This window comes from Pagrus major, chromosome 20 (genome assembly GCF_040436345.1).
Source record: "Pagrus major chromosome 20, Pma_NU_1.0".
Taxonomy (NCBI): Eukaryota; Metazoa; Chordata; class Actinopteri; order Spariformes; family Sparidae; genus Pagrus; species Pagrus major.
The window spans coordinates 15,489,010-15,501,936 of NC_133234.1; positions in this window are offsets into that span (position 1 = coordinate 15,489,010).

Sequence of the window (12,927 nt, forward strand, 5' to 3'; positions counted from 1 at the left end):
GTGTAGGAGTTCATAGCCTATATAGAGTAAAAATGATACGCTCTAGTTATGTTTTATATTGTCCATTTGATTGCTAACACTAGAAACTATGACACAAATGACAAAAACTGCCCAGTTTGCAGCATCTCAGCCTCTGCAGGACCAGAAAGAAGACCACAAAACTTCATTGTCACTGCTACTAAACCTCCCTGTCCCCACTGGACAAAACATACCTTAAAGACTCCAATGCAATATTTTTTTCGATCAGCAGATGAAGCCAGAATCTGGTTTTCCCAATGTCCTTTTTAGACATAATTTTAATGTTCACTATTGACCAGGGCTGAAATGATTCTTTGACTAACTCAATGACTAAAAATCATCAGGGCAAATTATTTAACTCGATGCTTCCTTTAATCCAAGATAACACTACAGCGCACTGTGTTTCGTACTGATGATTATTTCTGTTGCACAACACGCTTGCTTCCGCTGTTGACGCGCTGTGACATCAGGTGTGGATTGCAAAATAATGGAGGAAGACAGAGAAGAAAACAGCGAGGGATTACAAATTGAAACAAAATGAGAATAGTACAGTATGTCTACCGTAAAACAGAATTAGCTGACCACATTAGCACTTTGTCAATGCTGCAGCACCTCAACAGAAAACATCCAGTCCATGCGTCAAGTCCACAGAGCGGACACAACACAACAAGGTAACGTTAACGTTGAGATTATGTCAAGTAAAGAATGTACGTTAATTATTGCTATATAAAAATGGCAAATGGCTATGTCGAATTTTGTCATTAAAAGTAGCTTTTCCATTGTAGGTTGATAGCAAAAATAAAACCTTTTATTTCCTTTGAAGATCTGGAGACCATTTTACATGCTTGTAGAACTTCACATCTTATAACTTTCTTTATATTCAATGAGTCTACCCTCACTGTCAGATCTTCCCTATCCACCGCAACTGTTAAACCCCATTCAACAAATGAAGCTCAGCGTGAGTCCAATCAGATGGACTATCTCAAAGCTCATTCATTCACAATTCTCTCTTACTCTCTCTTCCTCCCAACTTCCTCTTCATCAGCTGGCTATAGGCATTTACTCTTTCAGTTAACCAAACCAGATTGTGCCACAATTTAAATCAGCCAACCGTGTCGTCATGGTCAAAATCTCTTCTCTCCTCTCTGCTGTTGTCATTTCAGTGCAAAATCATTGCCACCCTCCTCCACCCCATTCACCTCCAGCTAATCATATCCAGTGCCCTGGTCGAGCTCATCAGTCCATTCCTCATCACATCCTGATCCTCAGCCATTCTCTTCATCTAATCACCATCGCCAGCGTCTGGGCTCCATCAGGGGGATTTCCTCCACTACTCACGGCTTCACCTCCCCTCTTAAAATATATTGATGTAATGATGGGGCCTAACTAATCACCAAAGACTAATTTCTCATCTTGATTGCGCACATGGCAACAAAAATATTGTCTACTCACTCAGAATGAAGTCTCTCCTGATTGAATTGTGTCTGAGTCTCCTTAATGTAACTTTGAGCTTGTTTAATTTAGTCCGTAACAGTAATTTACCGTAATTTTTATTTTTATTTTAATAATTTAATTTTTATTTTAAATATACATGTAAAGCAATCTGGTCAATACATGTTTTTAAATTAGCTCTTTATATGAAATTGTCTTCAAAATGTATGTAAGTAAGTTCACACAATGGTTCAGGGAAATAAACATATCGCTTTCTTGCCTATTTAGAGTTAGATGAGAAAATAGATGCCACTAAAATGTCCATTAAAGCAAAAATAGGCATCTTTTCAACTCACTCCCTATGAGCTCCTAGTTACCCTGTAGTATTATTATTGGCACCGCTGTGGCAAAGGCAGCATAAGCAACATGGCTACTGCTAGCAGCCTGGCTACTGTCCAAAGCATAAAACAACCATAGGAAACAAACGTTGTAACTCTGATCTCAGTGCAATGAAAAGGCAGAGTGAAACACCCTGTTCTAATAATAAGTAGGCAGGTTTTGAACCTTCGCATGTCCTGGCGGTCAGGGGAAACACATTTCAACAGGGCGAATATACTCTGACGACAGACGACACTCCTGTTTTACTTCGGTTTCTATCAACTCTTCTTCCCCTTCTTTGCCTCCTCCATCAGTGGGGTTCTTTCCCTTTTGCAGTGTAGAGTTTCCACAGTTATTCCAGTTCTTCCACCATAACCTGGGGATAGCAACCTGGGAAAACAATGCTCTCTTCCAGCCCGGTGGCAGAAGTGAATGGCAAATTGAAAACTTGCTTTATACGGATCCAATCTAATCATGGATGGTGTCATTTTTCTACTGTGCAATCAGCATTTAACTTAGGATGTTAATTTAGTGCAAAAAAAGTTGGATTTTGCCTGTTGCCTGCATCTACAGCAAGCATCTGATTAGCTTAGCTTAACCACAACTTTTTGGACATATTGAACAAGACAGAACATGATATTAGTAAGTTTTAGGGGTTTTGGCAAGCAGCGTTTTTTAACTTCAGATAAAGTCAGACAAGCTGTTTCCCCCTTTATACTAAGCTAAGTTAATCAGATGTTCGCTCCAGTTACATAATCTGTCGACATGTAAAATTGTCGTTCTTCTCATCTAACTCTGGGCAAGACAAGGAATAAGCATCTTTCCAAGAGTGTCAAACCGTTTGAATGTTAACTTGTCATAATATTGAATTATTAGCAGCAGAACTGATTCAAGTATCAAAAGTAAACATACTCACTTCTGAAGAATTACTACTTTCAGGGTGTAACAGTTTTGACAGATATAAATTTAAGCAGCATTTCAGTGTTGTAGCTGGTGTTTATGGAGGTAAATATTTGAACTATTTCATATCTTGTATGTAAGTGTTGTTTTGTAGGTAGTAACAGCCTTCGTGCACAGTTAAAGTCTATATTTCCCTCAGAAATGTGGTGTAAAGTTTCATGAAAAGGAAACATTCAAGTAGAACAGAAATACCTTGACAGAAATGTACTAAGGTCTGTTTGTTGAGTAGGTGTATTTTACACCTCTTATTGGATGCTATGTCTTCATACCATCCACTTGTTGCTATGGTGATCTATATGGCAGTACCAATTGATCTCATGCCGTTGCAGTCACACTGCTAATATGAACCTATTTATCGAGAATGAACCACCGCATGTACAACGTTGACGTTTGCCGTTCAGGATCTGAACATCTCGCTCCTCTCAAACACATTGTTAAAAGCTTTGGCTGAGAGGAGCACCAATATTATTTTTCCCAGATCTGATCAGAATACCACATATTTCTTTCCGTAGTTCATCTACTGATGCTGAATACTGATCTGAATATGAATTAGTCATGCCGCCGTCAGACATGTGAGCAAATTTACTGAGAGAGAATGCCAGTATACACACTGGCTCTGAGCTTGACACTCTCTGCGCTGAGCACACAGTATAGCTTACTTTAAAGGTACTTTACGTGTCATTTAACTAGATGATGGACATACATCGGATGGCCTAACAGATGACTCAAATTTGAACTGTGCAGGCTGTAATTTACATACAAATTTTATGCGATTTTATCATAGTCCAACAATCTGAGAGAATATTGATAACAAACTCATCCCCAGAAGCGGCCAAAGCTCATCTATTTTTCTGGAGCGCCCGCCATGGATGCCCCGAATGGAAGCACGGAGGATAAAGCAAGGTCACTCTCACATCACATGGAATTTTCTATGTGTGGGGCCGACAATGTGGCCATTATTCGCAACATACTGTTCGAGTGAAACCTATTTGTGCCATTCCTCTGATAAGCAAATGGAAACAAAATAAATGTTTATGTTGCACAGCAGCTCACCTGCAGCAGTGGCATGAAGATCGGCCTTCAGAATGTGAGCAAGAGGGCTTTTTAATTGATCAGAATCAATGCGGTGAGATGTGATGGGTGTATCAGGCTAGCACCTGTCAGCTGACACAGCTTACCATGACTTAGTGCTCTGCAACTCACTCAGTATCTGTTTGGCTCCCCTGACTTCTCCCTGAATCAGGATTAACCATGCTACCTAAGTGAAATATAGCGTTGGCAGTCAGTTTGCATACCACACATGCTTTGATGGCCTTTTCATCTGTAGCACTGCAGGACAGGAATTGAGTTTCCTCTGGAAAATAGGCCCATGCTGTTCGCTTTCATGTTTGTCAACAACCCCTAGGGATAATGTAATGGTGGGATACTGTCCAAGTTGGGCAGAATACTCAGAATAAAAGGATTTTTGTCCTGAATGCCAAAGACTTCATCCTAAATGTGATCAGTAACTCATTCTGTCATGAGTTTCAAAAAAAGTTAGATTTTCAGAATTCACTTAGATCCTCCTCAGTGGGGAAGGAAAAATGCATTTGCAAATCTAAAGGTCAGATGAATTTCAGTATCTGAACATAAAAATTCAGTAATGGAAATCAGTCAATAAAACCTCCAGCAGAGTTTTAATGTCTAATATCTAACTTTTCAGTTTGAATATGCTTAAACTTGTACACCAGGAAGTGGAGATGACCCTGACCACATGTTGTCTCAGCGACAGCACCGAACAATGAAAAGCAGCGCGTGAAGCAGCCTGGTTCCTAATTTTTCATTTTTATGGGACACAAATGGGTCGCTTCTCAAGGCATTGTAGCTGACAGCCGACAATCATGTCAAAACACACATGTCTGTTGTTTTCTATTTAAAGCCCTACACACCGGCTTTTGTTATTTCTCAGAAAACAAAAAAGACCAGGGTTTGGAGTTATATGATTGACATGCTCCCAAATTACCATAACCATGTTATTTTAATGAAGCTGTTATTTTAAGGTAAACATGTTACATTACAATGTTGCTTTAAATATTTTCACATGGTTAGCTATGTTTTACACGTGAACTGACATTTTTACAAGTGAAAAGAAAATAATGTCACATTTGAACTGCACAATTTCACAAGTGATTGACTTTTTTTTTACATATTCATCAACAATGCCCACATGTAAAATGGTTCATTTTCAGGATTTTCATTGTCATTTTCAGGCTTTTTTTCTTTTTGCACATGCAAAATTAGAATTTCCACATGCAGAAACAAAACATGGCAAATGAAACCATATATCTGCTTCCTCACATGTAAATTCCACATTTCTTACACATCTTCGCATGTGAACTAAAGTTTAAATGTGGTTTTCTACTGAAAGAATTATGGAGAATTTAATGTGAAAATTTCTCATGTCGCATGTCTCTGAACTGACTAAACAGGCTTTAAAGCTCCAGTTCTGACTCTGTAAACCTGGACTTGATTCTGAGGGAATATCTTTAAACAGTTTCCTCCCCTTGTGTTATCCATTTATTTATTTCAAACTCGAAGCCAGTAGCCAGACTACTTCAAAGACAACAGAAGGTCCCTTGTGAATTCATCCAGAACACAAAATGTGATTCTTACCAGGGTGCATTTAGTGCTGCATCATCAGTTTGGCCAGAATTAAACAAACAGGCCTGTTCTAATTAGAGAATGGTATGAATAATCCTCATTTGGTACAGAAATATTGTTACTCAGGGATGCTGGTGTGTAAGTGATTACGTGAGAAAAAGGAGATTTCATCTGTATCTAATCTCATGTCATGTGTCATCTGTACATCTCAATATGACTTCAGAGTGTGAGTCGGGGTGAACCAGTTCGGGATTTGTCGAAGAAAAATGGTAATCTTTGAGATCAAGAAGGCTTTGAGATCAAGGGGGCCATTCACATCTCACGGCAGAGCCCATCTTTGAACAGAGAGAAGGGTTACAACCCCTGCTGTTCACCTGTTATCATGTGAGTGGAACTTCACACAGAAGTCATGAGATGTACTGAGCAACTCCACCATGGAGGCAATTTTAATTACTTTATATACTGTGGGTTAGCTGGCAAATTCCCCATCTGGGTTCAGTAAAGTCTTAACTATAATAAACCATGATTTATTTGATTATATTGTGTTATTAATCTGAATCTGCAAAGTAACTGATCAAATGAAGGTTATGAAGTGGAGGAAAAGAAGATGGAAACACTCAATTAAAGTCCAAGTACCTCTCAATTGTAATCTCTTTGACACATTACCTTGTTTCTATATTGAGATACACAGCAACAAAATTTCCATGGAGTTTGGTGAAGGGAGAAGAGCCATCCACAGAGCAGTCAGGTAGTTGGTCAGCATATCCATATATGAACGTGCTGAGCAGCTCTGCTGGCACCAGGCTCAGCTGGCACCAGGCTCAAACTGCACTGGTGGCAGAATTTACCAAGCTTCAGAAGAAAAACAGGATCCCATCTGGGGTGACTGTTAAAGATATGACACACATGCTGGTGGAGCAAAGCAAAAAAAAAATACAGCTCTGAGAGTGCAGCTCTGACAGTTCGAACTTGAAGACTTTGATGATGCCGATGCCAAGCCTCTTCTGGTGTGGGAGGTGAACACCACCAGCATGAAGATGAGAGATATTGGATTGGAAGCCAGAAGGTTTGTGAACTCACCAGGGGCCAGCCCTTCTTGTTTTCAACATCCAAAGATCATTGGATCAGATCATCAAGGCTCAGAAATGTGCGGGAGCCTGACAGGGAGGAGCAGGAGGCAGCCATAGCTACAAGATATTTGGCCCACGGGAGGAGGTGATGAAGGTGGTTCCCAAAGTCCTGCAGGGTCTATGGGTGCCTCCCGAGAGCACCTATACTGAAACATGCCCAGCAGCTCAGTGAAATAGCCGTTAGGATTGGTAAAGGCAGCTTTGGAACAGGTTTCCATTGCTGTGTCCAACATGCTCTAACAGATTAGCTTCACCAGCTCCACCAGAGACGATGCTGTCTCATCTATCTAGGAAAAGGTAAGACAGGGTTAAACTGACACACAGGGAAATATGTGTGCTGTTTCAGCTTCAATTTTCTGGTAAGCTGAACACCAAAGTTGTGGAACAGGATTATAGTGAACAGCCAGCAGATGCGGTAGATGGTACACAGATTGTCAGCAGCCTCTATTAAAGTTTGAATGAGGAGGGAGAATACACGGAGCCAACCAGAGAACTACACTCTGTTTATTGCTTCTTGCCAACACTTCCATCCAATAGGGCTCCAGCTACAGCCTGAGTCAAGAGGAGGAAAAGTCGGTGCTCAGTCAAGAAACTAACTCTGCTGTGGTTCCAGCTCTGACAGCTTGTCATATCCCACTTGATGGACCTCCTGTCACCACTGCAGTGCTGGAAGTATATCCGGCAGCAGCCGCAGCATGAACATGAATATGAAGGAGGTTGAACTCCCAAATATGGTTCAAACCAAAAACTACATTTTCATGTTGATGAATCAGGTTTTAAGTTGCGCCCATACTAATGAAGATGATGAAATAATAATTTGAGACTGAAACAAGGCGGCAAACTTTTAATCTGTTCACAACTGCAGTGCATACAGATGTTTTTGTATCTTTCAGAACAAAATATCTAGAATACCAGTATAAACTGCGTAGATACTTATCAGGGGGGAACTATGTATGAATTCTGGTTGAGTTTTAGTTGGAAAAAACCCCCCCAAAACTAAAATTATCAACAGAATTTAAAGAAATAACTGTTTTGGCGTTATGACGTTAATGTATATGTTGAGGAGATATATCTTCTGAAGTTAGCATGCTAACCTCCTAGCCCAGGCACGTCCTGGTCCAAAGCTCCTGTGTTAGCATTGTAAGTGCTAGCTGCACGGATAGCAGAGCTAAGTATTAGCAGTTACTCTGTTGATATGCTGCTCCCTATTGTTTTGAGTATAAATTTGACAGATTGAAAATTCTTACATATTGGACCTTTAAATTCACAGGCCACTCGATAAAATAGCTTACAATATCAACATTTATGTACAAATGTACTTTTAGCGGTTAGGCTAGCACAAGTCATAGTTGTTATTGTTATTTCTTCTTAATAGTTGCTAAAATACCCATGTTTACATTTATTCTTTCAAATAACATTATTTTCTTGGTCACCTTTTGTTTGCATAATTTCATGAAGAAGAAGTAGAAGAAGAAGACATACTTTATTAACCCCCTTAAGGAAACTGATTATTCTTTATTAGACCGCATTATTGGCTGATAAAGTCATATGTTGTTGTGCTCCAAATGCACAGACTAAGTTATTGTTATTTCTTTTTCCTCACTGGTGCTATCTTTAGTAACATTTTCTGTTTTCGAGCTGAAACGTTCTATTGTCTCCCTCAGCCACCACAGAGTCGTGTACAGTGGGTGTGTTTTGGAGCAGGCGGGGGTGACACAGAGCAGCGGGAAGAGGTGGAAAAAACATCAACAAACACCACAACAGAGGTCAGAAAGAGGAGTGGAATCTAATGCTTTCTGTGATTTACTTCAAAAAATAAAAGCATCATGTCAGAAGAAACCCCCGTGAACTCAAGCTTTAATTCCCTGTGATTGTGTGTAGACCACACACATTATTCACACCCTAAAAATCATACAGCTGAAAAGATTTTTCAGGCACTGGGACACTGGCAACATAATAAATTCATGATATAGTGATATCAGATAGGATGTAACGAGTCCTCTGGAACTGGAGAATTGATAGAAAATATTTAACCTGTATAGAACTTCTTCAATACTTAAATTCAAATTCATATTGAGCCAAGCACAAATATCGAAGCTTCTTACAGATAAGCCCCTCATAAGCATTAAGTATTGAAGATATTTATGAGAAGAATGATGATACAAAAACCAAGGCCAGAGATGACCTAGAGAGGTTACAAAAATTAAATCATATTTTGTTGATCTGCTCAGAAAAGTAAAATGTGTGAGGAAGTTTGCCTCAAATAGAAATGTGCCGCAGTGTTGTTACATTTTGATAAAAGAGGCGTTTTATTTAAGGACATGGTTTTCTAACACTCCCATAAGCGATAACAAAACAATTAACACTTTGCATTTTAGTGTAAAATGCATCGAAATCTAAGGCTTTTTGAAGTCACTTAGGTTTATGTGTTTATCTACCGAACCAAAAGAGGAGCAAAGAAGGGAAACTATTGCATCAGGAAAGAAATCCGCCATGTGTTTCTCGCCGAGTGTCCTTGAAATCATATGTCACATCTAAATGTTCAAGTTTCGGCTGGATAATGGCTCTTGAATAATGGCTCGCTGTTTGCCTGGGGTCGCGAGGGTTTTGTGCATGTCATACTATTCAACCATACAAAGTGGTGTGACTCCTGCTGCCGGTGTGCCTCGTGCCACAGCAAAGGAGGGGACTCCATGGGAGACAATGCCGCAGCCTGTATTTCATTGTGCCATCTGGGTTACACCTGATTGCCCTCGGTTCACGCACAGTGGCATCCCCTGTTCCCTCTCCCGGACTGATTGATTTGCCGTGGCAGTGGCTTTGTTCGTCTGAGAAAAAAAGAAAAGGAAAAACGAGAGAGAATAGCTCAGGTAGTTCACACTTCAGGGTCTGGGCTTGGCTTTTGCTTTATTTATGAAGGCAACACATCCAGCTGGTACGTGACTCTCATGGACTGCATTTCCGTGTCACCTCGTCCAAGTGCCCTGCGGCTAAATTAAAGGAGGATTTGAGGACTTGGTGACACAGGATGTAATTTCCTCTCGCTGACAAACTGCAATTTGTTCTGTGTCATATGTACTGTAACATCACTGTCAACTATAGCGAGGCCTGCAGGGGTCCAGCAAGGGCTTTTACATCCATCAATATACCAGTATGACCAGTTCTTGGGCATTTCTTTTGATTCTTTCTTCTGGAACCGATCCCATTCATCATACTCACTCAAAAGACGCATCATCTGTCATATTGATCTCGCTGGGGGATCGAGTGAGAGGCTCATTCTTTCAAAAAAAACATGATGAGAGAGGTAGAGGTGTTGTAGTGTTGACACAAACTCATAGACCTCAAGAGTGGCCATCAAGTCCCTCACCCCCAACCCTGCTGACCTACAGTAATGAACATGGAGACCTTTTAACATTTCTTCAGCCATTTTCTTTACAAACTCACCCTGCATGATTTCCCTTCCCAGCTCTCTCAGGCTTGACCCAGCGTAACACAGGGCCACTCCACCGAGCTCAAAAGGTGGCAGAAACATGTTCTTGATACTTCACCTTCGCTTTTTGCCAAGTTCCACATGATGGGAATGAGGTGATCCCTCTTCAGACCTCTCTAGACTTTTGCGTGACCTACATTAGGCATCATAAGTGTAATCGACCACCCGGCCGACATAAAACCAATTTTCAGCCGGGGCTGTATTTTTGTGAAATACTTCTGAAATCTGGTCATCAGAGATGAACTCTCTGGTAAAAGCAAAGCCTCATTCAAAAGTACATTTGGAGCCCCACTCCATTGGGGCATTTTTATAGTTCTTGTTTTTCTAAGTCATTCCCTGACAGTGTTGAAAAGCCAAACTGTTTGCCCAATAATTTTTGACAAGTAACTTGTTTTTGTGCTCAGACTGATTTTTTTTGCTCAGAATAATGACATATGACTAAAGTAGAATCTCGGAGTTGTGGGTTAACCTCCAAGCTTGGCTGATATGGGTTATAAGGGGAGCATGGTTCCTCTAAAGAACAGGCGAGTGTGCAACTGCAGTGGTTGGAGCAGAGGGAAAGTTTAGCATTAAGTGTCTTGTGGCAGTAAATGTGAAGTACCCAAGAAGAACTTACAATACGTTCGAGTGACCGCCATGACTATTTCTGCTCATTTCCATACAGTTGCTATGCTAAGTTGCTAAGCTGTGCTATTTTTATCTTGCAAGAATGGCAATGGTAACGGATTACATGTGACTAATAACCACACCTCCATTCTTTGTTTAAGAAAGAATGTTAACTGTTAGACAGGAAGAAACACTGGCTGCAGTGGGGCTTTCATGCTACAATGGCCTAATGCAATATAATTGTATAGCATTAGGCCGTAATATAACACTTTGATTTATATCTTCATGATTGTTATACACTTTTATCACAGCTATGTGCAGCACATACTGTATTTATCTATCTATCGATAATTTCTGCCCTTTGAGGTAGAGAGGGACCTTATTTAGAATACAGCTGAGTAGATACCAGACACCAAGAAACACGGATAAGAAACTCATGTCATGAAAAGGGTGATAAAAAGTAAAAATACTAAAAAGCCAAATTAGTAAAATAGTAAAACCTTAAGAACAGAGAAAGCACTTAAAAATGAAGCAAATGAATCAAGTCGGACAAGAACAGCCGGCGGTGAAATAAAATGAAATGAAAAATTTTGAATCGCCCCAAGGATAAAAACTAGATAAGCCTTAGTTTTGTCTTCGATAAAGTAACATATTTGCAGGAAGTTTATTGAATTATAAAAGCCACAATATTCACTGTGCTAAGCTAAAAGTGCATTATGGGTGTAAATAACTTCTTTTCAAAACAAATTGGGCAAAACAAAGCAAAATTCAGGGCCTCCGGAGAGTCTGATGATGCTGGACCAGCTGTGTGGAGCCATTTTATATTTTGTTCTGTATGGTTTAAACATTTTTTGGGTGAACTGTCCCTATAATCATAAAGGACTGTCTGTGACAGTGTTTTTTTGATTCTACCACTAAGAGTCGCCAAAGTCAGACATTTCCAAAATCCTACACATGCTAGCTTTAAGGCAGATAAACATGCCTGACAACTGGAGATTGGCAGGCGGCAGTGGAGGATGGTCTGAAGAGATTGAAGGTGCTAGTTGAGTGCAGATGAGAACTGAGTGAAAAAACAGATGACCCTTGACTGGGAACCGGCTGACGGCAGGAGCAAGAGCAGGCATCTGGTGGAAATTAGGTTGCAGGGTGGTTATCAGAGTCAGCAGGAGAATTTACACCCGCCCTCCTTCCCTTCCCAGTTCGAAAGACTTGACAAATTGACAAGAGGTGTCAAGAGAGTCTACTTTAAATAGACCAGAGCAATTATCAGCAGCTGGTGTGCAATCAGGACACGCTGGGCAGGTGAGGTTAAGATAACCCAGGTAGTCTCGGGAGCTATCATCGGGTGCAGAGATCAGTCGTGATATGTAGCTGGCCAAAGCAAGAAAACATTAGCAGATAGAGTCTGTAAAATTAACAAAAACTAAAATTAGATTTTTAGTTTCACATTGCTGATATTTTTTATATTCAAGCACCATTTTATTGAGTAATAGTTCGGCATTTTGGGAAGTACGCTTATGTGCCTTCTTGCCAATTGTCAGAGTTAGTTGAGAAGATCAATAGCTCTCTCATATAGGCTGTAAGGTCACATCTAGCAGCCTGTCAGCTTAGCATATAGACTACAAATACCAGGAGAGCAACTAGCTTCTGTCCAAAGGTAACAAAAACCGCCTACCAGCGCCTCTAAACATGTTTTAAGTGGCTGTTTTACACAGGTGAACTGTTTATGGGAAGGAAGTAGTCTTGAATGCATGTTGAAGTTCAGGAAGTTACCGTTCCCACTTTGCACTAAGGTACAGCATGCTAACTGGTGATCTTGAAAGCAAATGAGGTTCTTTCTAAAAATGTCAAATTATTGCTCTAAAAAAAGTGAAGATTAAGAAACATTTTAATATTTTAACACTGTGCAAACATGGAGATGTTCAGGGCAAAGATATTGTTCAAACACATCCTCGTACCTAAATGACTGAATAGGTCGATTTCCAGTTACTCCGGAAATGGGATATATCACTATTACCAAAATGACATTACCGTTGAAGCGTGCCAGCGAGAGGCATATTGGACTTTCGACATATGGTCGCAATTTGTACAGGTTTTGGCACTAAATATAATTAGTTAGGTTTAGGAAAAGATTGTGGATTGGGTTAACATAAGGCATATTATGTGACATACGTTACATATGTCACATAAGTTACATTATGTACTTGACATAAGTTAAAAAAAAACTCACCGTTGTGGTTTTGGTTTCACATCGGACACAATCGGGGACTCTGG